At 40.6% G+C, this 25,086-nt stretch overlaps 1 long non-coding RNA gene across 16 annotated transcripts in view; it reads right to left on the reverse strand.

The window, feature by feature from the left end:
• Nucleotides 1–25,086, reverse strand: part of LOC144303847 (uncharacterized) — an 82,506-nt gene that overhangs the window by 14,277 nt on the left and 43,143 nt on the right. For 11 of the 16 annotated variants that reach the window (XR_013370844.1, XR_013370838.1, XR_013370836.1 and 8 more), the window contains one exon: nucleotides 3,937–4,049. The exons of 2 other annotated variants lie outside the window; for them this stretch is intronic. This is a non-coding gene — a long non-coding RNA (uncharacterized LOC144303847). Of the gene's footprint in view, nucleotides 1–3,936; nucleotides 4,050–10,788; nucleotides 10,890–25,086 lie in introns of all 16 variants that reach the window. 3 more of the 16 variants (XR_013370847.1, XR_013370845.1, XR_013370837.1) reach the window with 2 other exon arrangements.

Here is a 25,086-nt window from a genome sequence, read left to right on the forward strand (position 1 = left end):
TTTCAGTCTTGGGACTCTTCGGTACTGTTATCTACATAACGTTCCCTCTCAGATCTTGTTCTCTGCTCTGGCTTTAAATACCACCTGTAAGTAGATGTTCCCAAATTTCTGTCTCCAGTGTGAACCACTTTCTAAACTCCAGACATCTCCTCTTTAATGTCTAATAAACTTCTAAAATTTAACATGTCCAAAACCAAACTCTTTATTTTCCTTCCTGACTGTACTTTCCCCACAATTTTCTCTATCTCAACAGACAACACACTTACTCCTCCAATTGTTCTAGGAAAAGCCTTGGAATCATCTTGGATCTCCACTCTCAAATTCTTTTGCCTTTACCTTTAATACTTATTCATAATCTGACCACTTCCTACCACTGCCACCATCACCTTAGGGCAAGCTACATCATTTTTTCCTAGACTAGCAGAATAATCCCCTTACTGGTCTCTCAGATTTTTGTCCTTAACTCCTATAGCATATTTTCCACAAAATAAACTGTTCCTTCTAAGTGTAAGTCAGGTCACGCCACTTCTGTTTGTAATCCTTAATCCGTAATGTCCCATCTCACCTGTGAAAATAAACTCCAACATCCTCACCATTGCACCATGTCTAGAAGGTCCTGTGTGATTTGCCACTCACCCCCGCCCCCATTCTCGCTTATGCTGCTATCTCCTCCTCCTTTACCTTGCTTCAGTTGAGGTTGATTTATCTGATAGGTAGGTAAGCACAGTGCCTTAAGCCCACAATACTTTCCAGGAGTCCCGCCCCCCCCCCCCCAGCAAAATTTAATTTCTTTTAAAAACAGAAGACAAAAATGTCTAGGTTAAAGACAATATTTTAACATGTAATATTAATAGATTTGTTTTCATACCAACACAATCATAAAATAAAATTTTTAGTAATTTTCTTATGAAAGAAGGGGTCATCAAAGGCAAAAATGCCTAGGGCTCATTAAAATCCTAACGTATTTGAGGAGCCTGGGTGGCTCAGTCAGTTTAGGCTCTGATTCCGGGTTTACATTCCTGTGGTCCTGATCTCAGGGTTGTGAGATTGAGCCCCACACTGGCTCTGTGCTCAGCATGGAGTCTGCTTAAGACTCTCCCTCTCCCTCTGTGCCCCCTCTCTAAAATAAATAAATAAGTCTTAAAAAATATAAAAGAATAAAACCCTAATGATTTTGGCTGAAACTGGATTGGGCGAGGGAAGTCTTGCTGTTTTATAAAGTGGGAAAGCTAGCAATCATTCTCTCCTTTTTGGTTTTGCATTCCCCATTGGATCCCATTTGTCATTGTCCAGTGACTGTGTTCCTTCCTTGTGCTCAATCCTTTCCCAAATGAGTGCAGAACCCACTTCACACAAATAATGAGGACCTGCTGTCAAATAAATGGAATCCCACTTTTAGGTCTTAAGAAATGGCCACCCACACCTTCCCTAAGGAGCTCCACTTGCCTCCAGGGTGCAGTGAGAAAACAAAGGGAAATTACCCTAAAGGAACCAAAAAAGGAAGACCATGAGACTTGGAGTTCCTCTGAACTGATGCCTAATTAGCTGGTAAAAAAAAAAAAGTCCTTACTATGGCATATGCCCATAGAGAAAACAAACCTTATATTTTCAACCTCAGCATTTATATTTTTTTGGTCTTTCTTTTTCTATAGATTTTCTATCCTTTTGTATCTCAATGAAGGTAAAAGTTCACCTTTAATTTTCTCCTCCAATAATTACAGCTTTTAAATATGGTTAAGTTATAGGGCATTGCTATTACAACCTGGAAATTACCTATAAATCTAGCCAGACCAGTACCTTTACAAGAGATCAGAGAAATGGCTAAAACACCCTCTCTGGCATTAACTAAGAAGAAAAATTTTGGTAAGGAGTTCTAAGAACACTCATAAAATGATTTTGTAAAATCAGTTTCATTTGTAATATGAATACATGAAAATTTACCCATGGTGCATAGTCTCAAAGCAATTTTAATTTAACCTTTTACCTCCACTTTTATTTCCTGTAAAAATAGGCTCTTTGTAGAGTGATTTTTACCACTTGTTTTTCCATCTTCTGTAATGTTTAGGAACAAGTCACAGAAAGATAGCGAATATCTAGCACTGAAAGCCATTAAAAACAGAATAGCAACTTCTGAAGTATGTTTTTATCTGGATGTACACGTATGAAATAGTTGGACTCTCAGAATTCTTTTTATGTTCTTAATTCAATGAAACAATTCATAAAGGAACACACTTATATTTCATAGCTCATTTACATGTCTGCCTTTCCTGGTGTTCCCTTTCTGACCAAGTTTCCTCCCAACTAATAATACCACTCTAAACTGGTGAGGCTCAGACAAGCGGTTACTCAACCCTGCCTCCACAATGGAGTCATCTGAAGAGTTTTAGAAAAGATCTGACCTGGCACTGTCTTTGAGACTCTGATTCAATGTATTTTGAGTCTATACGCACGGCTTGGTTATTCAGTTACCATGTCATCAGAGCAGACCACAAAGGAAGGGAAAAGCCATATTTCCTTCTGCCCGGCTGCCTTGACACCTAACAAATTATTTCTTTACCCCCCAAAAGAATAATGGGACCAAAGAAATGTTTACAGTTAGTAAATAAAACAGGTTGACTCTCAAGAAGTGGTTGACCCTTGAAACAGCATGGCAACGCACAGAAAGACAGTTGGGCAGGTCTGCATGCCCTTCATATAAATGCCAACACCTACTCTGGATTACAAAGTAAATATTTTCAATATTGTCTCATTCTGGACTGTTTAAACATGCACTATATCAGCTTGTCTGCATATTCCTAATGTCATAGCATGAAAGTTTCCAGCAGTCTGTTCTGTTTCTTCTCTAGACATTAATTCATCATGACATGTATTCCACCTCTAAAAAATGACATCAATCAAAGGTTGCAAAATGGAAGACTGACCAGCACAGTATTTGTAAGGGTTCAGACCCAGATCATTGTTAAAATAATGAGTGGTTTTCCATGCAGATAGGAGCCAAGACTGATCCCACGTCTCCACCTCTTCCTGGTCTCCAACAATATAGGTTTACTACACCCTGCCACCACTTTCCAGGAATGCTCAGCTTGTGACACGTGTAACTATTGATTTTATTTCTCAGAAAGACGTGGATGGGGTGAAGGAATGAGGCTGGGGCTCCTTTTTACCTCCACCATATTCATCCTCCAACCCTTCTCACAGGAGGGATGAAAGCAGCCCTCCAGGAAACTGTTTGGCCTCCCATGCCCTTCCCACGCTGCAGATGAGAATCCAGTGGGTCAGCATCACTGAACCCCATTCATACCCCTGTGGGCCAAACCTTCTGTTCCTGGGTTTCCATAGAGTACTGTAGCAGAAAGTCTTTCTCACCTGAGTGAGGACACTCTTAGGGACAGTTTATGTGGGGGCGGAAAGGAGACAGGGAAAATGGAGAAAAAAAAAAAAAAAACTTCTGTAAAATTTTTCTTAAGAATCTGGATTTTAAAAAATTATACCACAGCATTTTTCTCCTTCTGGCACTCTCTTCTCCCAATTGGTTTAAAATAAGCAACAACACCCTCCTTTGTAGTCTCTCTCCTGTGTGCGTAGCCCTTGGTTTTCAAGAGGAAGTTTTAACCCTCCATGAGGTGAATGCCAGGAATCATTTTAGGATGATTTACCAGAAGTCAGTCAGGAAGCTGACATGTGATGCCTGTTTGTAAAGGAAGAAGGACAGAGCCAGGGCATTTTATGTTACTCTGAGAACCCACACTGACCTTTGATACAGAAACAGGTAATACTTATTATTCCAATATCACACTTTCAAATGAGAAATGTAACCTCACATCTGACCACTCCCATACCTTTCATGGCACAATAAGGAGTCTACAACCATTTCATACAGAACCATTAACTCTTCAAAATGCTAAAGAAGCTGTCCCAGTCCCTACTTTTACTCACAAGCACAGACAAACTCAGTGGTTTTCTTATGGTCATCCAGCGACACAGGCTGAGAACCAAGTATCTTCTTTCGTCATTTCAGTGCTAATTCGTTCCCCAAACCACTCCTTTTTCTGGGAAATAGACATTTTAAATTGTAAGCTACTAGAAGACAGAGACTGTGTGTTTTAACCTGAATAGTAAAATGCCCAACCTTATAAAGAAATGGAAAATACCTACCTGGAAGACAAGAGCTCTGAAATTTTGGCTTGACTGTGCCACTGGCAAGTCATTCAGTAAAATGAGAGCATTAGATTATATGAAATCTGAAGCCTCTTTAGCTCTACAGTTGTGCGCTGAAGAAATACTCAGCAATGAACATGAACTGCCAAATACCAAAGGCACAAGCCTTTCCATCTCGGCTGCTTCCCTGCTCTTCCCTGCCCTGCCCAAGCACACCCTGCTCTGCTTTGATGGACCACCCCTTCCACTCAGCCCCCAAACTCTAACTAGCCCTCTTTCAATGCTTCTCTTTAAGGCTATGTGACTTGATCCCTATGGTGTGTTTTGGTTGTTTTTTCACTCTTGGTAATTGTCATTTTCTGCATTTACATTCCGAAAACTCAGCAACGGTATACAGATCTAGAGGAAGGGTTGTTCATCTTGAGAGACATGAGAAAATAGTGTTGTATTTCTCCATCCATGTTTTTAGAGCCCTTGACAGAGCAGCATGCTTGTTATTTAAAAGGTTATGATATTCAGAAAGAAAAAATATCGTCAGGGTACAGTAAACTGCACTGGTTTTTGCTCCAAAGGCAGGAAATAGCTTGGCCAACCTGAAAATAAAATATGCTTCTATTAACCAGCTAAGCTTGTTAGACTCCCAGTCTGGTGGCAAGAACAGCGTTGCATACATAATGCGGACACGCCAATGCCTGTTCTTTTTCCAGAAATTTAAAAAATCTTTTTTTCCTATTTTTTTTAATTCCGCAAAAAGATTCCAAAATACAAAACAGATTTTGCTCCAATGGTTCAACCATTTCTGTTCCTCGGATTTATTATTGTTTTTTTCTTTTTTCTTTTCCCTAGCAGATATTACCCACTACGACAATCAGGGCAAGGGAAAGCTCTCAGCCCATCAACTTTCTAATGCCTCAGGAACCCACTTTTTCCAGAGAAGATTCTAAATGGGTCACTTCTCTCTTGTGGCCTCACTACAAATGCCATATCCACACTTGTTCCTTATCCTATTTTCGGAATTGAATGGCCAACTCAATTCCATGAGGCCTTGACTATATCCAGTTAAGGTCATGGTTGGTACTTGAAAGCAGTGGTCTTTTTCTCCCCCCAAAGGCTAGCTTTTAGCCCTACCTCCACCCTTCCTCTCTTTTCCTTTGCTCTCTCCTTCTTCAATGGGGCTGTGTTATGAGGGACCTGGCCACACACAGAGAGTATTACAGGAATAAAACCTGGAAAACAGCACAGAGTTATGAAATATTAAACTTAAACTTCTCTTTCTTTTGCTCTCTGAATTTTCCTCCCCCTCCAAGAAAACACAAACCTCAACAGATCTGTGGCTCATGTTATCTTCAGCTGTAAAAGCCAGCTGAACCAACAGAGCAGCTCTCTCTCTCTTTCCTGCTGCCTAGAGGTTTCAAAAGGAGCTACTGTGAAGGAACAGCTCCCGCGTTGGCCTTACAGACAACGTTCTCAGAGGCAGCAGATGAAGCTGGAAGTGGCCTGATAAACAACTCTAGACCTTGTATCATCGTTGTATGCTAATGAAATCTGTTAACATCAGGAATTCTTCCAAAACCAGTGAAAGGGAGAATGAGCAGACAGAAAAGTGAAAGTGCTGGTGCCAGAACACCTCACTCTGCTCTTTTCATGCTGATCTTTAAAAAAGAAGAAAGTTCAAGGACCTGTCCATTTCTTCATCAGTCCTGACCTATGAACTTCAGTGGGAATTTGGCCTGAGGAGAGATTGCCTCATCAGACATTGATTCAGTTAAAGCCAACCCATTTCAAGGTGCCACCCATTAATTTCTTGACTGCAAATCAGAATTTTGCCCCAGGCCAAAACTCACAATTGGTCTCAATTGACCTGAAATGGATTTCCACAAGTGGCTGGGGAAAGGGAGTCTCTCTTTAGGATGTCTCTCCTTTGGTCCACTCTTTTCTCTTTATTCCCTTTCCTGCTTCATCACATTAATAACAGAGCACTCAAGAGCTTCATTAGTCGATGGCATAAGAACAGCTGCTCAGAGGATTTGCGACTGGATTGATGTCAATGCTGCTAGTATAGACAGCACTGGATTGAAATGACTGCTTTCCGACTTTGACATCACTCCCTTTTTCTTGGTCCCCATCACATGCATTCGTTCAATGCTCCCGTAGTAAATGAAAAGACAGTATTCTTTACAGAGTGGCTTTTTGCCTTAGGAAGAAAGTCTTCGTTTATACACATTTGTATATGAATATAAAATGGCTATTACTTTTTATTCATGAAATGCATATTTAACATGCAAGCTACAAAAGAGAAAAAACATATTAAAGTAGTATTTTTATGAGTGATGGCATGCGTGGCATTCCTAATCAATAGTTAATCATAGAGACTGGAAAACTAATAGTTGTTTTATGTATCTGGGAAATGGGCTAATGTTTTGCTAAGATTAGAGTGACTCTTCCTTTCTCTCCAGTTTTGAGGCAATTTTTCAGACCCTCTGTGACATACATACACTTGAATTCAAGCTGCCCTTGTAAGACTTGGAGACACAGAGGCTAGAAACCAAATCATTTGTACCTCAGAGAAGCAATCACATTGGTGCACAGGGAGGCATGTCTAAGGATGGTTCCTGTAGCATTTATTTACTGTAGCTAAAACAAGCCTGGAAAACACTGAGTTGAAAATCATAGGGGAATGGCTAAATAAACTATGACTTGTCTCTGCCACAGAACACTATAAAACAGTTAAAAATGTGGTAGATTTCATGTGCTGATAAGGCTCCATCTCTAAGAGATAGCAATAAAAAAAATCCATATACACAGTTGGTGAGAATGTAAATTGACCCAGCCACTCTGAGAACAATATGGAGGTTCCTCAAAAAATTAAAAATAGATCATACGACCCAGCAATTCCATTTCATATGCAAAGGCAACAAAAGCAGGATTTGAATGAAATACCTGCACTCCCACGTTTATCACAGCATGATTCACAGTAGCCAAGTTATAGAAATAACCCAAATGCCCATCAACAGATGAATGAGGGAAAAAGACGTGGTCCACGTAGATAATGGAATATTATTCGGCCACGAGAAAGGAGGATATCCTGCCATTTGCAATTCCATAGGTGGACCTTGAACCCATTAGGCTAATCGAGGTAAGTCAGATAGAGAAAGAAAAGTACTGTAAGTTATCATTTGTACTTGAAAGCTAAACAAATTAAACGTGTAAAAAACAGAGTAAAATAGTAGTCACAAGAGGATGGGGAGGATGGAGGTAAGAATGACCTGTCACAAATAATAAATAAGCCATGGAGATCCAAAGCACAGTCCAATGAACATAGAAAATATTGTACGATAAGTATATAATATGATAGCTATCACTACATTGGCAATCACATCACAATATATAAATGTACCAAAGTTACACCCCGTATACCTTAAACTTACACAATGTTACACATCAAATGTATTCAATAAAACTTTTTATCATAGTACTGATTTTTATTTATTTTTATTATTTTTTTAAAGATATATTTATTTATTTATTCATGAGAGATACAGAGAGAGAGAGGCAGAGACATAGGCAGAGGGAGAAGCAGGCTCCATGCAGGGAGCCCGATGTGCACTTGATCCCGGGTCTCCAGGATCACGCCCTGAGCCAAAGGCAGATGCTCAACCCCTGAGCCACCCAGGTATCCCATAGTACTGATTTTTAAAAACACACTTATACACATAAAACAATACTGCATAGTTTCTACCTAGAAGAAGCTCTGTAAAGAAACAAAGTAGACTAGTAAGAAGGCTGCGAAAGACTTGGGATTAAGAATGATGATGACAGAGGAGTTTAGTCTTAAATGTAATATTTTCATTTTTCACAAAGAAATTGTATCCATATCTTATTTAGGTAGCTTAAATTTAAGTCCTTTGAAACACAGTATTAAGAGGTTAAAACTTTTTTTTTTCCATTGCTCTATTTAGCGAACCCTTAATATTACGTCCTGAAAATCTGCTATTATTCCTGAGGCTTATTCATGCCTGAGGGTTCTGTTCTAGCGGAGCAATGGGAGAGGGAGGGTAAACAAAACTAGAATTTGAACTAAATTTCAACACAGCATAAAACATCAATTATCCCCCTTCTCCACCCTTTCTTGGACCTGAGCCCCACTACTTTTCAGTGGCCACCCCACCCACCCTGAGAGATACAGAACCCCTAGAACTGTGAGGCCCCTTTGCTTGAACCCCTTGTGTTAAGTAGGGGGTACTGGTTTGCGGAGATTGAACCCCCACGACTAACCCTGTCCTCTACCTCCCCTAGAAGTGAGGGGACCCCGGGGTGGTCTTCGCTATCCAGCTCTGCAAACTCCTCCGATTAATTTCAACAGCAAAGAGCTGTTTATTTCCATCTCGGGAGGGGGTGGTGGTGATGCTGGTCTCTGACTGCATTTTCAGTATTCCTTCCAGCTTCTCAGAAGTCAGTTCCTTTAGTTCCTCCCTTTCTCCTTTTCTTCCTTCCTTTTTTTTTTTTTTTTTAAGATTTTATTTTTATTTATTCATGAGAGACATAGAGAGGGAGGCAGAAACACAGGCAGAGGGAGAAGCAGGCTCCCCTTAGGGAGCCGGATGAGAGACTCGACCCCAGGATCCCAGGATCACGCCCTGAGCCGAAGGCAGATGCTCAACTACTGAGCCACCCAGGCGTCCCATCCCTTTCTCTTTTTTCTTTTCTCTGTCTCTTGACCTTTCTCTCTGTCTCTCTGTATTTCTGTCCCTTTCCAAATGCACTCCATCCCTTATTGTTCTCTTTATTTTCTCAAAAGGGGTTCTATGAAGCAAATTTGTGTTATGATAAATTTCAGCAATACTAATAAAAAAAAAAAAACCTCTAGAAAAGTTAAGACCAGAAGGTAGATTCAGTTTTAATGAAGCGTTCTTCTTCTACCTTGCTTTTATGTTGCTCCTTTTTATCTCTTCATCAAGGAAACTGTATTCCATCAAGCCTCAGGGTATGATAAATAACTTACAAGGATGCATGATTGTACATAACTCTCTTGACAGGGGGACTCACAACACTGATAGGTATTATCTACATTCTTTAAATGGTTTCCTGCAGGGGTAAACCTGCGCACACCCAGAAATACAAAAGCACATGAGAATAAAATATCTAGAGGTGACTTGTTTGGCCCATCCTTATTTCTTGTGAGACGTTGCTCAGAAAATGCAACTATTTTCATAAAGGCACGAGCGACTAAAGAACAGATGTCCACATTCTCCCTGGATTTGGAGCCTTCCAGGATGGCTCAGCAAACAGCCCATCTCCCTGGTGTCTCAGCCTTTCACGGGCTCCAAGAAGAAAGGCAGAGGTCGTGCTGGCTCTGAGAGGCACGAATGCACTCAATCTCTGCCTTCCCGGCCTTGCTTCAGAAGTCTTTTTGCCAAGTGCTTTTCCAAAGAAGTGAGAATTCCATAAAGCGACATTTCTCAGGTACAGAATCCTCCCTTTGAACTTGAGCCTTTTGGCATTTTCACTTACTTTTGCTTAAACAGGCGCACTGGCAGTGTTTATTAGTCCAGCTTTTCTGGGGCCTTTTCCCTTCTAAACCATGAAAGGTAGCTCTGGTAAAATTATGATTTTTTTTTTTATACCTGACAGGCTGTGACCTGTAGAAAGCTCTGAGTTCTGGCAGAAACACAAAATCAATTGAGTTTCATCTAAACCATTCTTTGGCTTTCAAGACCCTTTGATAAATCTCAGACGGAAATTCTTCAGTCCCACAGAAGCTCAGGAGGGTAACCATACACTTTGATTTTTTACTTTATCATGTAATTGAAGTGGCATTTTTATTGATCAGTCACTCACTGGATCAGTAGCTTTATTAATCTGCTTTTCTAGTCAAATAACTTGACAGGACTTCATTTAAAAATGATTGTAGTGTCTGTAACGTGGCTCCACTTGAGCAGTGACCATAGGTTACCGGAGTCAACATTTTATTACCAAGCCCACACACAGCAGGACAAAGATCCAGTCAAGTTGGGGAAACTGGAAAAGTTAACATGGCCGCCATTGTCAACTTCCCGAGTCATTGCAACAGCTGGCTTTTTTGCTTAGGGGGAGGAGGGGAAGGGAGAAAATTAACCCAGCCCTCCATACTCCAGCAATGGTGATCTTTCTAAAATACAAACTCTATCGTGCCTATACCCTGAACAAAACCCTACTGCTTTTGGTATAAAGACCAAAAGACTCACCCTAGCCTCCAAGGTCTTCCAACACTCACCTAGCTTTCCAGGCTCATCCCTTGTCCCCTCATGCTGTGAGCTCTGCCACCTGAACTCCTTACAGTTGAAGAAATTCATCAGCCTCCCTCCTACTTCTTGGCTTTTAAACATGACAGTCCCTCTGTTTGGAATACCCTTTCTCTACTCTTCCACTGGCTAATCCATATTTGCCCCTTAGGACAGTTTTAACTATCACTTCCTCTGGACTTTTCAGAAGTTCTTGGTACCTAACACACCATTTTGAAATCTCCTTCTATCTTTGACACTCCATTGTAAATTCCTTGAGAAAAGGAACTGTGTCTTAGACACCAATGTTTCACTCTATTGCAATATACTTCGTAATACATTACACATTTTACCCCTCCATATTATTTACCCTCTCTGGAAACATGTTGTATGGTGTCTTGTCTTCCCAGCCAGAAAAACATCCATGAGAGCTTCTTGGGCCCATTCACAACACAGCAATTTGGGGACACACTGTAAGTATTCCATAAATATTTGCTTCATTAACTATATCTGCAAAGCCTAGCACAAGGTATAGTAGGTACTCAATTTATTGAATCTAAAGTATCGTTGATGGTGAGACGCATCGTTCTTTTGTATACCATTAAGAAACCAGGTAAAGTCTCCAGAATTATGACATAATGCTTATTTAAACTATGACACTATGCTTTCTTATTACATAGACATTTTTCTATTTGGTATAAGAGAACTGCTTAGTCATAGATATTCATCATATTATTCTTACACATACATGTAAAGGAAAATATAAGCAAAATACATTGGTTCAATTTTTTAAACTTTTTCATATTGAGTTTAACTCTGCCACATCACATTTTTAATTCAGAATGGTCGGTGTCCATGAGGTTTCCCACAGTATCAGATATGCCACCTTGAGTGCTGGTGCTGCACCATTTTCTTAAGAGTGCTCTACTAGTATCTCTTGGATTTTCTTCTAAGCCATTGCCACCCACCATTTTGCAGGTTTTAGGACTAGTGCCTTGTTGGCCTTATCTAGTATTAGATTTCAAGTGACCACAATTCATGTGTCCTCCTCAAATGGTCCTTAAAAGTTAGTTGACAGAAACACAAAGGTACTCAGTCATTCGACTGTTCCACAGGGAATGATAGCCAAGTAAATGCCCATGTTTGCTCTGGCTGACAGTAATGTAAGCCACAATCAATGCTAAAACCCACTATGATTTTAGAGTTAATAAAATGTGAGTAAATGCCTTGCTTAGAATTGATGCAATATAAAAGTATGTGCTTGATAGTTATCATTGAATGAGTGAGACTGACAGAGAAATATATAGGAAAATAGTTCTAGGAAGTTAATCTCCAAGGTATAAATAATTTCATATTCAATTTCTACTCTTCCTTGACTTGAATATATTCTGTGTACCAATTCTAACACTAGATTCTTTTATATGCATTAACTCATTTAACAATATGAATGGATATGTACATAATTTCCAGGTGTTATAGTCAGTTCCCAGAGTGAAACATAGATCTACGTTATCTATCACTCTGTCTCCAGAATTCTCCCTTCACTGGAAATTACTCATATCAAATATCACAATCAAAATTGATATTCATAATTACATAATCAGAAAATATCTTCACAAATCAAGGAAATCATTAGTTTTATTGTCAAAGATATTCTATAATAATTCCTGAAGACTGATCATTTATGTCATGCTTATTTTTTAATTAAAATGTTTAATTAACTTGAAGTTTCTGTATGTTTTCAAAAGCCAACTCTTTGGGGGCACCTGGGTGACTCAGTGGTTGAGTGTCTGCCTTTGGCTCAGGTCATGATCCCGGGGTCCTGGGATTGAGTTCCACATCAGGCTCCCCACAGCCTGCTTCTCCCTCTGCCTATGTCTCTGCCTCTCTCTGTGTCTCTCATGAATAAATAATAAAATCTTTTTTTAAAAAAGTCAACTGTTTTTTTTTTCTTAAAGATTTTATTTATTTACTTGAGAGAGAGCATAAGAGAGTAAGAGAGAGCATGAGCGGAGGGAGGGGTAGATGGAGTGGGACTCCCCATCAAGCAGGGAGCCCCAATACTGGACCTGATCCTAGGACTCTGGGATCATGACCTGAGCTGAAGACAGACACTTTTCCCACTGAGCCACCCAGACACCCACAAAATTCAACTGCTAAATCAAAATGCAAAGACAAATTGAAACTCAAAGATGGGACAAGTAGCTAACAAAGTTATTTCTGGCCTTGGTTTGGAAAAAGTCTGGAATGTTGCAAATAGTTTCAAAAGGTACCTTAAAATAGAACAATTATTGAAACAAAATCAAATTTAATACTCTCAGACCTAAAAATATAGGCATACTAGGGTAGGAATTAGGAGATGGGACGGGGTACTATACTCCAAAGGCAGAGAATTACTCAGCTGAATAAAACCTCCATGAATTAAGAGCATGAATTTAAGAGCAAATCTTGTAAAAACAGAAGGGGTGTATGTGTGTGTATGTTTTATTAAAAATAATTGATTAATGGATCAGGGTTATTCAAAGCTCATCTGATGATGAAGCTTTGAGCAGAGATGTTATCCTGTCCCATTATCTGTTAATTTCCATTTTCTTCTAGACTCAGAGCCTTGGCCCCACCAAACTGCCCAGAGACAGGTCTGATCTATGTGCAGTCAAATCATCCCACTCACATCACTCTCCAGCATTATTTGGAATTTGGGTGGTTGACATCTGAGGGAAAATCGGGGAAAAGCTCCATGGCAGGCCTGACAGTGTGGAGGCTAATTTCTAAAGGGCAGGGTAATAAAATGTCATTCACTCACACAAACCCCTGTGGTTTTCAAAGCAAGAGCCAGTGTGTTTTCTGCTACAATCTTAGAGGGGCAATTAGTGCAGGGGGGAAGGGGCGGAGGTCTGAAACCTTGCCAATGTGTAAATGTACCCGCTACAAAGATCAGTTGTTAGCTCACTTTCCTGGTCACCAGGGATAATTCGGATGGTGGTCAGGAGCTCAGTATCCATGTGGTGGGGTTGGTGTTTGTTTGTTTTTAATATTATAGTGGGCAGCTCTCAATCTGATAGCCAGGCTAATTTACATAGCAGCACAAAGGCCTGCGTTTTGCAATTAGTTCCCAGTTGAAATAGAAATATCCTTCCTAATTACCTGAGAGCAGGACTTTCTGACCGGGATTGGAGATTAGAGGGATTTATTCACCTGTGGAAAGGCCAAGGAGAGAGAAGCCCATCCCCCTGGAGAAGGAAGGAATCTACAAAAGCAAGAAGAAAAAAGGGAGGGTGGGGGTGAGCGACTCTCAGGGCCGGAGCTCTGGCGGGGGCTGCTGGCCTGTTTTCTGTTCCATCCTGGGGCTTGCATCCCAGGAGGCCCGGTGGGTACACAGTGCTCAGAGAAAGTGAGGGGCCCAGGAAAGTGTTTTTATTTCTTTATAAATCAATAGGAAAAAAAATGAACTTTTAGGTTGAAGAACATGTTTTAACATATAATACGAATATATCTCTCTCTATTGCACCACATAAAGCATAATTTTAAATTTCTTTACAGAGGAGGTGTCTTATGCCCACAGCAGTCATAATGGGGTCCTGCCCGTCGTATTAGGTTAGTTAAATGATAGGAAATTGCTGATGACCAACAGTTTAAATGTACAGATCAGGGAGTGACTTGTCTGTCAATAGGTAGAAAATTTCAGTCAGAAAAGATGAGTAAATTATAGAGATCTGCTGTACAATCCAGCGCCTGTAGCTAACAATCCTGTATTGTATACTTTAAAAATCCATTAGGAGGGTAGATCTCATGTTAAGTATTCTTGCCATCATAAAATTAAAAAACAGTTTTGATGTAATACCTATGTCTCGGAGGATCCTTTGCTAGTGTGTAGAAAATCTCAACTCCAGCTGGGCAGGCAGGGAAAGTTGAGAAAGTTCTTTCTATCTCTCCTTCCTTTTTCTCTCTCCTTTCTCTCCCTCCTTCCCCCCTCTCACCTCCTTCCCTTTTCTCTTCTCTAATCTCTCTCTCTCTCTCTCTCTCTCTGTCTCTCTCCCAAACCTCTAGGACTTTTCTTATGAAACAGAAAGTTAGTTACCTCCAGTTCTAGGGCCTCCAAAGGATCTTGGCCTGTCCCAGGCATTCACCATGCTCCTTCCACCCATCAACACCACCTCTGCTGTCTTTCTCCAGAAAAGCCCAGGGAAACTCAGATCCAGGGATATGCGGAAGCTCTCTGGGGGTTGGGGCAGGAGACAAGGCCCAGAGACAGACCAATTCCTAAAGCTCTCTTGTTCTTCCCATACTCCTCCTCCATTCTTGGTTCCTGTGATCTTTATCTGGTGAAGAGGCTGAGGAGGAGGAAAACAGGATTCTATATATTTGTTTATCCTCTACAATATCTCCCAACACTCAGTACAAAGATTTTGATATTAAAAGCTGAGAATTTGCTCTTTTTTTTCCCTTTTGGATTCCATTACTAACAAATCCTAAAGAAAATGGATGCCTTCTGGTCTAGCTGCCCAAATAGGGAAGTCACTAAGAAAACAAGGTAAATAGGTAAATAAGGAAGGACTATGGCACAGAGCATATCAGTTATAACTTCATCTATCACCAAATAAAACTGATTAGGGCCAAATCACAGAGTTGGCTGTCATGGCGGATGAGGCAGTATTAAACATTAAAAAAGATAGGGTCCTACCCTGCAGGAACTACAGTTTAGTGGATAAAAGTCATGCACATAAATGATACGTGAAAATGAACATAAATGAAGAGGAAAGAAGCCCTATGTGGGGATTGATAGAGAGGTAACTAGTCTCCAGATTCTCCTTGGTGATGAAATGAGCCTTAAGTCTATGCCATGGTCATCACGAATGATGGCAGCTTGCCCACTCTGGTCTGTAGCCTATTGAGAAGGTTGAGTAACTTCCGTTAAAACCCAGCACAGAGGTGTGGTTAAACATTCAAACTTAGAGAAGTCCTGCAGGTTCTGGAGAAAGAGGATACCTGTAAGCCAGGTGGTAAAAGAATGAAATGACTGAACTCTCGTCCTATAGAGCTGTGGTGGGAGAAACAGGAGACTCTATGGATTTGATTCAAGGCTTTCATTTATCTGAAAATGTCAAAGAATCTTTGCTGTGTTACTGACTTTCAGAAATTCTAAGAGAAGAAAATGAAGAGAGCCATTATCTGACTCCTATTTAGAGAACAACAAAAACAAAATGGTTAACATCTTAAAATATAGCACACATCATTAGTAGAACAGGGATTACAGAGGAGAAAGCACAGAGTCCATTTTGTGCCAACTTTAGTTTGGGCTTAAATGGTGAGGTTGGAAGCAAGAGGTGGAGCTGGGAGTGGTAAAGCATTAAATAACTAACCATGACTAATCGTTAAGTTTAGGCTGAATGAATTCACTCTGCAAACATAGGTGACATCAAAACATAGCTTATGCAAGGCCTGAATGGGAAGCATGTCACTACATATAACTACAAATCCATTCTTTGTCTGCAAGGTCATAATCAACTGTGTCTGTGGTGTAGCATTTGGTATGGTCGGGTGACCTGGAATGGTTGCCGCAGGTGATTTCAACTTTGATGAAAGCAGACAAAGGTAAGCATTTTATTAATTGTGTTGTTAAAAATGAATTTGTGTAGTCAAAGAGTTTGTTGTTATTGTTATTTTTAATTCAGAGAACATGCTATGACAGAGTATTGCTACCTTTTAGGACAGACATGGATTCATATTCTAGTTCTGTATTGAGCTAGTTACATGAGGCACAATTACTTTATCTTAAAATGAAGCCCCTTCTAGCCCTAGAGTGCTATTACACTATTTAGTTATTGTGAAGAGCTGAAAGGCACTTTCCTCTGAGAAGGTGGGAGAGCATCTGAGAAAAATGTAAGACACCATTAAATCCACTTACCATCGCATGTTAGAAAGAAAAATAATGAATTAAGTAGGGATTCTGTGAATTTATTTCCTACTCCCTTCTTTATCCACTAATCCCAGCTTTCAAAAAAATAAGTGAATATATTAAATATAAAAAAAAATCTACCATCCAGGGGTGAGCCATAGGACATTCAAACTTAGTACTTTTCCACTGAGCCCACACACCAAAGAGGGCATACAGTTGGAAGTTTTGACACATGTGTGTGGTATTCTGAAAATGGGCGATGTATTTAAGAGACTAAACTATATAAATTAGCTGTTAGAGTTTGGTCTAGGCCAGGGTTTCTTGACCTCAGGACTATTAAAATTTTGGACCAGATAACTCTTGGTTGTAGTGGGCTGCGATGTGCACTGCAGGATGTTTAGCAGTGTTCCTGGCCTCCCTAGATGCTGGCAGCAAACTGCTCCCCCTCCCAGTTGTGATCATCAAAAATGTCTGCAGGTATGGCCAAATGTCCTCTGTGGAACAAAATCACCCTTAGTTAAAAGCCACTGGTCTGAGGTGCCTGGGTGGCTCAGTTAAGCGTCTGCCTTCAGCTCAGGTCATGATCTCAGTCACCTGGGATGGAGTCCCTCATTGGGCTCCCTACTCAGTGGGGAGTCTGCTTCTTCTTCCTCTATCCTTCCCCTTCCTTGTTTGCTCTTTCTCTCTCACAAATAAATAAATAAAATCTTTAAAAATCACTAGTATGGACAAAAGGATGATATGGATTATGACATTAGCTTTTGATACATCTGTTCCTGCTACTTTTCCTTTTCCCATCCCAGGCATTTTTTATTCATCCATTCAACAGATATTTATTAAACGACAAATATGTGTCAGGCACTGTACTAAGAGATGAGGATAAAGGAGTGAACAAGAAAGAATGGTCCCAACTGTCATGCAGTTTAAAATTTTGTTAGTGAGACAATGTGAAGAAAATAATCATAAAATAATCTGTACAAAATATACAAAATTCATAAATTTATAAATTGCGTATAATAAAATGTACAATGATATAAACAAAACAGAAGTTCTGGGAACCTGAATACATAATTACAGCCACTGCTTCTGCCAACCCTGCTAGGATTATAGTGAATGGTTTAGAAAGGTATAAACCTCTGCAGGTAGCAGTAGAGGATTAGAACAATAAAAATTTTGAAAAGCAAAATTTAGATGGATGAGATGAACTTAATGAACTTCTAGCTAATGAACTAGAGGAAACAGACATCTAGAGCCCAAAACAAAACATCATCATGATGCTTAATAATACTGAGGTCAGAGAGAAAAGCCTAAAGCTTCCACAGAAGAAAAAGAAAAAAACAAGCAGATCACCTAGAAGGAGATATGAATTAGGATGTCATCAGACTTCTCACTAGCAACACTTATAGCCAGAAGAAAATAGAGCAAAACCTTTGAAGTTCTGAAGGAAAACTCTTCTAACCAACAATTCTGAACTCAGCCAAACTGTTAAAGACCTAAGAAATACAATGAAGACAGGTCAAGACATGCTCTCAAATTATTTCCCAAATGTTCTAGTTCCATATTGCTATAGCAAAAGACCATAAAATTTAGTGGCTTAAAACAACCATATGTCATGTTTCTAAGAATTTGAAAAGAGCACAGGAGACATCATCTCTGTCCGTCAGTGTCTGATATCTCAGATGGGATATCTGGAATATCTGGTGGCTGGCACACCATTTTTCTCTTCCTACATAGCCTTCCAACATGTTTTTAGTATGGGCTTGCTCACAGCAGATTAGCCAGACTTCTGAAATGGTTCCAGGGCAACAAAAAAGAAGCTGTCAGTTTTCTTAAAGGCCAGGACTTGAACTGTCATATTCTATTGGCCAAAGAAGTCACAGGCCAGTCCAGATTCAAGGAGAGAAGGGAAGGAAAAACCTTTCTTGATGCATTAAACCAGTTCTTAAACAGACCAAAAGGTGTTGGATAGCCAGCAAGTTTGGGACTGAGTCGAAGAGTGAAAGAATCTGCATGAAAAGATCAAAGGATCTACCTTTATACCTGATAAAAGAAACCAAATGGGTGAAGCTTGTGTGACTGACTGATTTGATTTTAATTGAAATAACAAGGAAAGAGCAGCCCCCAGTGGCTCAGAGGTTTAGCCCCGCCTTCAGCCCAGGGCCTGATCCTGGAATCCTGGGATCCAGTCCCACATCGGGCTCCCTGCATGGAGCCTGCTTCTCCCTCTGCCTGTGTCTCTGCCTCTCTCTTTCTCTGTGTCTCTCATGATAATAAATAAAATCTTAAAAAAAAAAAAAAAAGAAAGAAAGAAAGAAAGAAAAAGAAAGAACAAGGAAAAGTCATGATATGAAATGTATTTAAGAAATCACTCTGGACTCCCGTATAGAGGATAATTTGTGTGGGGCAAGCGTGGAAGCAGGAAGACTAGCTGGATGCTTACTCAGCCAGTGACTTGGACTAAGAGTAATGGTAGAGAAAAAGAGAAATGCACAGATTTGGAATTGATTTTGGAGGGTGAGCCGAATAGATTTGCTGGTGGATTGGATTTAGGAGTAAAAGAAAAGAAAGAATCAAGGATGATTTCTAAGTTTTTAGCTTGAACAACTATGTGGACACTGATGTCATTCACTGAAATGGTAAGGAAAGGAGGAGATTTGGGAAGGGAATCAAAAATTCTGACTTGAAATGATTATAAGTTATCAAATTTCATATCAAGGAGAAGGCTGGATATGTAAACATGGAGCTGAGTGGAGCTGATGAAATACATTTGGAAATCATCATCTGGGTGGTTCACAAAACCAAGGAAATGGATGAGACCGCCTAGAAGGGGGACCTAGATAGAAAAGAAAAAAGAAATGAAGACCAAACCCTTGGAGTGCTCAAAAATTTAGAAGTTAAGCAAAGGAAGAATATACAAAAGGAGGGAAGACAAAAGCTGTCAAAGACAAAGGAAACACAAAACAAAATAAAACAGAAGAATATAGTGTCAGGGAAGCCAACTGTGTTTTAAGAACAAGAAAGTGGTTTATATGTGGATTGGTCAGTAAGACAACGTCATACAGAATGCTGGCTCTTGAATTTGGCTAGCTGGGATCACCATAAATATTGGTGACAATGGAAGCCATAGTAGCAGGTTGAGGAGGAATGGGATATGAGGGGTAGAAAAAATAGGATTCGAATCAGTGGGTAGAGATAGGATAAGGAGCCAGAATTCCCTTGGTCGGGGCAGGGGGAAATAAAATCATTATTACTCTTTTTTTCTGGGAGATATAAAATTAGGAAAATATATACATCAAGGGGACTTGTGATGACTTGATCGAAAAGCTATTGTAGGAGAAGCAAAAGAGAAGTATCAGCTAGCCCTGGCACTGACACCGGTAAGTGTGATGTACTTTTGGCATGGAAAAAAGAAAGCTGAATGAGTCCTGATCTACCCAACCTGGATTTACCTTGGGCCCTCATAAACAGTGTGGGTGTGAAGCAAAAAGATCTGGTTGCTAAGAACCATGACGCGACGGGATTAGCCAGATTCTAGCCATAAATTCTCTTGTGATTGGGCATAACCCAAGAAAAAAATATTTTCCCTTGAAAAATTTCTGTGAATGAGAGAGGTTTGTCTCTACCCCCTTGGTCCTGGTCACGGTCAGAACTTAGTCTTCCCTGTCTTGGTCTAGACTTAACTTTCAGAAATAGCCAGAGAGAACCAACCAAGAGCATTATTAGCAATTCCAAGGTTCTCCGCTCCCACCACCCCAGTGGTAATTAACGAAGCCAAAGCCTTTAGCTTCACTTTAAGATTACTCAGCCTAGGCAAGAGGGCCCTGAGGGCCCTGGCCACTTGGGCTGGGAACCTTCTTTTTTTTTTTTCTTTAAGGTTGTATTTACTTATTCCACAGACAGAGTGAAAGAGTGTGTCACAAGCAAGGAGTGGGGCGCGGAGGGAGAGGGAAATAGAAAAGCAGATTCCCTGTTGAGTGTGGAGGCCTGTGAGGGGAGGGGCTAATCCCAGGACCACAAGGTCATGACCTGAGCTGAAGTCAGACACTTACCCAAATGAGCCACCTAGGTGCCCCTGGGAAACTTCATTGAGCTTGGGAGCAAATCAGCTTATTTTTGAAAAGTGCTATCACTGGGCCACTTTGGGGAGAAGGAACTTATCCCAGCAGTCCCCAGAGGGGACTTTAGAGGCAGTCCCCAAGACTAACAGCCTTCGCTGTAGTCAGCACACATAGAACCAAATGGACCTACTCCTCAAGCTTCTCACATGAACTCAGAATACCTGATAAAGAAGCAGAGGTGGATATGTGCTGCCCTTCCAGGCTTTGTTGTTACCGATGCATTATTTGAACATACAGAGTGCAAGAAGATATGGCAGTTACATGTGGTTTGTTATGGCTTGTTCGCTTTCTCTTTTTCTTTGATCTATTCCCAATCTCAGGACAGTATGATCTAAAATGAGGATCTGGGGATCCCTGGATGGCTCAGCAGTTTAGTGCCTTTGGCCCATGGCGTGGTCCTGGAGTCCCGGGATCGAGTCCCACATGGGGCTCCCTGCATGGAGCCTGCTTCTCTCTCTGCCTGTCTCTGCCTCTCTCTCTGTGTCGCTCATGAATAAAATAAAATGAGGATCTGTTCTTGCCCAATTTCAAGTCAATTGCCTTTTTGCAATAATTATGTAAAGGGATCTATCTGAACATGATCACTGGCACATACTTCAGGCTCACTAAATGTTGATGTTTGGAAGTTAAATTAGTGAAACACAGGCCACAAGTACTAATGGAGTCAGAATGGGCTGGCTGATTTCACAATGGATGTCTTAAATCATGCTTTTTTTCCCTAACATCTCTTTTGAGGTGTCATGTGCATGCCATAGAACTCACCCATTTAAAATGTACAATCCAACAATTTTTTTAGTAAATACATGGGGTTGTATAACCATCACCACAGTCCAGTATTACAACACCTCATCACCCTGTAAAAATCCCTCATACCCATTTGCAATCATATCCATTTCAACCCAAGGCCAGGCAACTGCTAATCTACCTTTTGTCTCTATATATAGATTTACCTTTTTAGGACACTTTACAAAAATAGAATCATAATACACAGTCTTTTGCATCTGGCTTATTTCACATAACACAGCATTTCTGAAGTCTATCTATGTTATGGAAAGTTCCTCTATTACTAAATAGTATTCCATTGTATGGACATACCACATTTTGTTTATCCATTCACCAGTTCTTGGACATTTGTTATGGTTTTTAAAAATCCTTTCCTGGGTGTATTTTGTTCAAATGTGTCATAAAATTATCTTGTACATGGACCATTTCCTCCTTCCCTAAATAAAGATAGTATAATCTCTTCCTCGGAGAGACTGTCAGCATCTCACAAGAGCTGTGCTGAGGACTTATGTCAGCTGCCCCAACACGCTGTGGTATAGGCCGTGGATAGATAAGTGAGCAATGATGCAGTTTTACTATTTTCTCTCTCTCTCTTTGTGGAAGGAGGGATAGGGAAATGAGACTTATTCTGAAAACCTACAGGTGGTCTTCGAATGCTCATGATACCAAGGCATAAGGGTGTTGAATTCTCCTGGGAAAGAAAAATGAAGGAAAGCAGAGGCAGCACCAAGATTGAAAATCCTAAACAACAAAGGAAGGATAGGTTGTTGCCTGACCTGGAAGGGTAGGAATCCTGAGGGAAAGCAGCGTTCTTGCTCTGAGTTAGTAGAGCCCCAAAAGGTTTATGCCCGGTCTGGAGGCACCAGCTGGTCCTTTGTGGGGAGGAAGAAAAACACTGTGGTATTATTCAATGGTACCTCCAGACCAGTCCCTGGGGAAACTGTTCCAAGTTCCTTTAACAGAGGGGCCAGTAAAATTGAAAGAGTAAGACTACCTCTCGGGGCCCTAAAATATCTGTGGCCACTAAACTAAAATATCAGGTCAGACCACCCAAGATTTCCAGAGTAGTATTCACTTTGATTGAGAGGTTGGCTCCCTCAGCAGGAGCAGGCTGTTAGACTGGTATGGCAGTGGTAGAGCAGAGAGGCAGCCCCACCAGCGGCGTCCATGCAGGCAGAGCACAGCGCAACAGCAGGAAGGCCATAACCACCACAGACGGCCACGCGGACAGGGAGAGGCCTCACTGGTTTAGAAATTTGTACTATAACTCAGTGAGGGCTTGGGAAAACCAAGGACAATTGCTACCAAACCTGTGAGGCAGAATTCAGGCAACTAAAACATGCCCCGTGCTTTCCTGTCTGTGTCCTGAGGCTGTTCCTGCTGCCTGGAACATTCTTTTTGAGCTTCAGTAGGAGGAACAAGTTCTACTCTTCAGTTTGGAGCTAAAACATACCTCATCAAAGAGTCCATCCCGTTAGAGATTCCTGATGACCGTCTATCACAGCCCTTGGTTCTCTTGAGAGTACGGTGGTTCTAAAGTACACATTTCCCCCTCACATTTTAACATCTCTAAGATTGTGATAAATCACAGTTTCATTGGCCATGGTCTTTCTTTCTAAGGGGCTTAAAAAAAAAAAAAAAGATGTATCTGGGCATCTGGGTGGTGTAGCAGGTTAAGCGTCCAACTCTTGGTTTCAGCTCAGGTCATGATCTCAGGGTGGTGAGATCGGGCCCCACAGCCAGCTCTTACTCAGCGTGGAGTCTACTTAAGACTCTCTCTCCCTCTGCCGCCCCACCCCCACTACCTGTGCACATGGGCATGCTCTCTCCCCCTCTCTCTATAAATAAATCTCTAAAAATAAATAGGTAAATCTTTTTTAAAAAGATATATCTTAAAACCAGTGGCATCTCTGTTCAATAAAATACAGTATTCATCACATTTTATGAATGTTGTTTTGTCTGTAAGTTTATTGTTTATCTACCCTATAAGACTACAAGCTTCTTTGGAGCACAGACCATACCTAATTCACCTACACAGCTTGTAGTACAACTCTTGATGCTTTGTATGTGCTCAATAATGATTAATCAAATGAATGACTTAGCCTTACTATCGGAGCTGAACCAGAAAAACACCATACACAATGCTATGTATAATCAGGTGACATAATAAGCTCCTTTAGACAAAACCAAATACATATTCTCATTGTCAGATTCACATGTACCCAGTACTTTATCCCAAAGTTTGAGCTATAAGTTTTGTTTTTGTTTTATGATAGTCACAGAGAGAGAGAGAGAGAGGCAGAGACACAGGCAGAGGGAGAAGCAGGCTCCATGCACCCGGAGCCCGATGTGGGATTCGATCCCGGGTCTCCAGGATCGCGCCCTGGGCCAAAGGCAGGCGCTAAACCGCTGCACCACCCAGAGATCCCTACAAGTATTGGTTTTAAGCAGAAGCTTCCACACAAGCAGATATCTGAAAACAAGGCACACTTCTATCTGTCTAACCAGAAGTAGCTGGGTTTTTGCATTCTATTTCTCAGAAAATCACTTTTAAAAGAGAGATATCAATAGAAAGTATTCACAAAGGCTCTCACAGTGTAAAACCCGAGTGCTTTGACAAATATGCTATTTTTACACGTGAAGAAAACTCATTGTCACACATTACGACCAGTTTTTCTGCTTAATATTATAGTTAACGCTAATCTTATGTTTATAACCTCTTAATCTATTCCCACAGACACGATAGATTTGGCCTTATCTATTCATTTGGGCCTGACTTAAATAAATAGAAAAACCAGGGGATTGGATGTTGGCTAAAATACTTTAATAATTAGCAAATATTTCAGGAAACGCCACTTAGAGGAAATGTAAATGGATTTCAATGCATGGTTGATCTATTTGAAAATTTTCCTCTGAATAAAAGTCCTTCTTAAAACTGATGCAAGGTTCTGGATAAATCACTTTATTATAAAAGTCCCCGATAGTGAGAATTTAAATACAAAATTATGCAAAATGAGAAAAATGGGTCATTCCTGCCACTGCCTCATTCTAGGGTTTTTGAGCACAATAGAGCTGAGAATGAAACTATCTCAACTTCATAATATGGCACAACTCCCTCTAGCATTCAGATGATGATTCTCAAGCAGTTTGCAGGGATAAACAGAGAACCGATCCTGATCTTGGGCAAGTCACACTGCCCTGGACCTCAGAAGTAATTTCTGCTCCACAAATCTGACTTCTCAAAGTCCAGTTTAATTGGCATCTCTGAGAATCCTTCCAGACTTCCCTGGTCACAGTCAATAGCACTGACACCTTTTCTGGACACCTCTAACATTTTGCTACTTCTTTTATGGTAGCAGTTACATAGTCTGCCTTATGGTAGAGATAGGTGTATATCTATTTGTCTGCATCAGAAAGCTGTGAACTCCTGAAACCAGGACTATTTTTATTCACCTTCGGGTCTGGCACATACAGGGTATCTCATGCCTTTCCTATATCAAATTGAATGGCTTTATAAGATCAGCCTTGACTTATTATTCTGCTTATGTTCCCTAAGGCATTTTGATTTTGTTTTTAAGTGCTAATATTCCAGATTAGAAAAAAACCTGCTCCTCTCAAACCCTCATGGGTCTTTGTGTGTGACCTGGAACAAAGAGCTGGGTTCAGCCCAACTCAGCTCAGAGAGTGCCTCAACAGGTTCATATCAAGTTCATGTCCAGAAGTATGGTTGGCTGGGGCTTCACTGTGCCCTGGGAGGAGAGAGCTTCCCTACAAGATCTTAGAGATGAAAATCAATTCCCTTTGGTTCTAAGAGCAGAGGCCAATGCTCTCTGTGAACTATGCAGTCACTAGAACATCATACATATCTGTG

This window comes from Canis aureus, chromosome 33 (genome assembly GCF_053574225.1).
Source record: "Canis aureus isolate CA01 chromosome 33, VMU_Caureus_v.1.0, whole genome shotgun sequence".
Classification (NCBI taxonomy): domain Eukaryota; kingdom Metazoa; phylum Chordata; class Mammalia; order Carnivora; family Canidae; genus Canis; species Canis aureus.